This window comes from Arachis stenosperma, chromosome 5 (genome assembly GCF_014773155.1).
Source record: "Arachis stenosperma cultivar V10309 chromosome 5, arast.V10309.gnm1.PFL2, whole genome shotgun sequence".
Lineage (NCBI taxonomy): Eukaryota > Viridiplantae > Streptophyta > Magnoliopsida > Fabales > Fabaceae > Arachis > Arachis stenosperma.
Genome location: NC_080381.1, coordinates 111,112,214 through 111,116,713, shown reverse-complemented (window position 1 = coordinate 111,116,713; position 4,500 = coordinate 111,112,214).

The following is a 4,500-nucleotide window of genomic DNA, read 5'->3' as shown; positions in this document are numbered from 1 at the left end:
TATTTATTGTTATAGATAATGACTTGAGTTATTTATTTCGTATATTAATAATATAAAATAAAAAAATTTATGTAATAAATCATATGTTATAAAAATTATTTAATTTACACGTAAATTAACTTTATTAAAAATAATTTTTTTTATATAATAATCTTTAATATATATAGTATCATGTATATATTATAATGATATTTTAATTATTATGTAAGGGGTTATTATTATTATTATTATTATTATTATTATTATTATTATTATTTATTTGTTTGTTTGTTTTATTATGTTGGTAAATAATATTTAGACTAAAAAGAGAAAAAATATAATTAATATTTTTTAATTTGATTAAAAAACCTTTTGTAAGTATATCTAATTTTTATATATATTAAATGTAATAATATTTAATAGTATAGTATGTTTTGCAACAATGACTTAAAACATTAACTCAAGTGAGTAAGATCAACTTCAGTCTATTGTTCGGATTCCAAATCTATATTAGGTTCATTATCTTGGAACTCAATGCAAATGAAACCCACGTGTCCCAGCTCAAATCGGCTCAAATTGAATTTCTGTTGTCACAATATATTCGAGTGTCACAATCTCTGTTGACCGCCACGTAGACTTTCGAATACCTAAAAAGTCCTCATTTTCTTTAGTGTAAGTGATGCAAACCTCCCGGTCCATAGACTTTACCATGCTCTCAAGTTCATTAATTACCTTAGCAGTGTCTCGAACAATAAGCATACTTTCGGATCTCAGAATTTGATCAATCTCAACCACAACAACTTGAAAATTACACCTAACAGACCAATAAATATATAGCAAAATGACACAGATAATTATTGTCTGTTGATATGATCTGACAAACTATTGATTTTGATGAATGAGAAATAAAATAATTATACACACATTTTCTTAAGTTTTGAAAACAGATAATCTACATGGAGAAAATCGTAGGACCTAGGATAAGTGCTAAACGATTTATACCAATCGTAATACATGCCAAAAAGACCGCGTTCATATATAATAGGAAATGTATCTGGAGTACCTACTAAAACTAACCACATTCATGATCTAAATATTCAATTTTTTTTATAGTTGCAGCAAATTTGGAGACCAAAAAATAATTATAAACAAAGATAATGACAATGATAAATTTATATAATTCGGATTAATATTTTAAAAGTGATTTTTCTTATCTTCTATAGAATGATCTTATATCCATAACATTTTGAATATTTGGCCATTGAATTTCTATCTCAGCACATTTTCAGTGTTCATAGTCCATGTTAAAATTGTTAGGGACAGACTTTTCATAACATGGGTAGGATAGGGTAGGGTAGAGTATAGGTTTAGGATATATCATATCCTACCCTACCCGCACCCTTAATATGTTATATAATATATATGTAAAAGTTATGTATGTGGTGAAGAAAGTGAGTCTTGTACTCACAATCTTCTTCTTATAAAAACTTAAAATAATCACTAAGCTAGTTGATAAACATATTATTTGTAATTTCATGTTGAATTTCTTTAAGATTTTATTATTTTTTATTTTCTATTTTATTAATATGTGTGAAATTTAGAATGGTTGAATTTTATATTTATTTGAATTTTTTTTTGTTTCTGCGGGTAGGATCGGGTAGGGTACGATTTATAACTTTAGGGTGCAAGTAGGTTTAAAGTTGAGATATTCTCAACCCGCGGGTAGGGTAGGGTAGAGTTTTAAGAAAGTTTTCAACCCGCAGGTTGGGTTAGGGTAGAGTCTAAACCCTACCCTACCTTATCCATTGCCAGCCCTATCAAACACTCTCTTAGGAGATAATGATTTTCTTAACTAAATTAATCTGTGTTTATTATATTGAATTAGAATAAATAACAAATTATCTATTTTAATATACACATTATAAATTAATAAATTAAAATAATTGATATAAATTATAATAAATTATGTGATATTTAAATATCTAATTAAATCAATTAATTGATATAATTAATTTATTGTAATAAATTATATTTAATGAATTAAAAGAAATAAGTTAAAAAATACTTTAATAATTAATTGTTTGATATAAATTATAATAAATTGTGTGATATTTAAATATATAATCAAATAAATTAGTTGCTATAATTAATTCACCATAGTAACTTGTATTTAATGAGTTAAAAGAAATAAATTGGTAAATACTCTCAGAAGTATGTCATGTCAACTCCATAATTAAGTATAGAAATTTGATATTTATATAATAGAATATATTTTTCTTTTGTTTCTGCGGGTAGGGTCGGGTAAGGTAGGCTTTAGAACTTTAGGGTGCGAGTAGAGTTAGAGTTGAGAGATTTTCAACCCGCGGGTAGGGTAGGGTAGAGTTTTAAGAAAGTTTTCAACCCGCAGGTAGGGTTAGGGTAGAGTTTAAACCCTATCCTATCCTACCCATTGCCAACCCTATCACCCACTCTCTTAGGAGACAATAATTTTCTTAACTAAATTAATCTGTGTTTATTATATTGAATTAGAATAAATAACAAATTATCTATTTTAATATGCACCTTATAAGTTAATAAATTAAAATAATTGACACAATAAATTATAATTAATTAATTGATATAAATTATTATAAATTATGTGATATTTAAATATCTAATAAAATCAATTAGTTGATATAATTAATTTATTATAATAAATTGTATTTAATAAATTAAAAAAAATAAATTGAGAAATATTTTAATAGTTAATTGTTTGATATAAATTATAATAAATTGTGTGATATTTAAATATATAATCAAATAAATTAGTTGCTATAGTTAATTCACCGTATTAACTTGTATTTAATGAGTTAAAAAAATAAATTGAAAAATACTCTTAAAAGTATGTCACGTCAACTCCATCATTAAGTGTAGAAATTCGATTTTTATATAATAGAATAGATAGAATAGATATGTTACAATTTATTGATAAATAATTATAGATTATGTTCCTATTATTTAAGCCAGTCGTGAGGTTTTGGTGAGTCAAGCTTGAGTTTAAGAAAAAAATTCGATTGTTAATGAGTCGAACCCTGAGTCAAGCTCAATTTTTGTGAGTCGAGCTTGAGTTTGGTCTAGCTCGCCTCAACTTGACTCACTTCTAGCCCTAGTGGTAGGCCTTATGGGAGTAGGCTGTGGTGGAGCAGGTCTGAGGGGAGAAAGTTATGACATTGATGCTCTCTTAATGTTTCTCCTCCTAATTGGTCCCTTGGATATGATTGGCTTCATGATAGGTTTAGGTGACTCATGTGCAGTAGAGGACCTGGGTCTCCTCTGTACTTTGGGCCTCAGTTTGTACTCCTCTCAGTTGAAGAGTTCTTCCGGCTATCTTTTGCCTTTTTTAGAGTTAGAGTTCTCCTAGCAAAATTTTCACCCTCTTCCTTACTAGAGTAATATTAACCTGGCCTCACCATATGCTCTTACACCACCTTTATCATTTGTATCTATAACATACTTAACTGATGGGGTGCTATATGTATAATTCAATCCTATGCCCATTCTCTACAACAACTTTATCCATCTTAACAATATCCATGTCAAATCGTAGAAGTCTCAAACCACCATCAATCTTCATTCTAGGCTGTCGCCAATAGAAATTGGAGATAATTGGATACCCAATGTCCTTCAGTAAGTCACTAATGAAAAAGTCATTCAGGTTATCCACGTTAACTCTCTCCACCTTAATAGTTTTACCTTGTACATAACACAGCTTGTCATCTGGTCCCCTTTTAAGTCTATCTCTATGGCCTATCACTAATGTGATATACGTGATGGTGGCCATTTCTGTGAATAACAAAAAATATAATTATATCTTCTAACATTACCCAACACCCAAATAAATAAATCATTAAAAAGTGAATAAACCATCAATAAACATAATCAGTTTATAATATTATCCAACACCCATTTTTTTTTAAATTAAGAAGATATGAATAAATCATCAAAAAATGAACAAATTATAAAAATGCACCTACTATTTTTCCAAAATTTTTAAACTGAAACACAATCCCATGGTGACAAATTTTATGCGATCAGTGAAACGAAAAACCCTAACTTTAGCTAACCATTTCATGGTGTATGAGTTCAGTGAAAAAAAATTGGTAACTAAAATGAGAAATTGGACACCAGAACTATAGGAAGATGGCTTACCTTTCACTGTGAGAGTGACAACTGTCTTCCAATCGTCTCGACACTCCCACACCACGAAAGGATCACCATCGGACCACGATTGTGAATTTTGGAGTGGCTGCCTTCAATCTTCTAATCAGTTTTGTTGGGGTCTAGTAGGTGGTTCACGTCTCTCTCTCTCTGCTATGACATGTAAATATGTGGTGAAGAAGAAGATGGAATGGTGCGAAGTGACCTCTAACTTTTCTCTTTTCCTTTCTTATATACACTTGGAACGTTTTTAAAAAAATAAAAGGTAAAAATCAAAAGTCAGGTAAGCACTTAACGAGTCATGTCGGCCTTTAAGTTAACGGC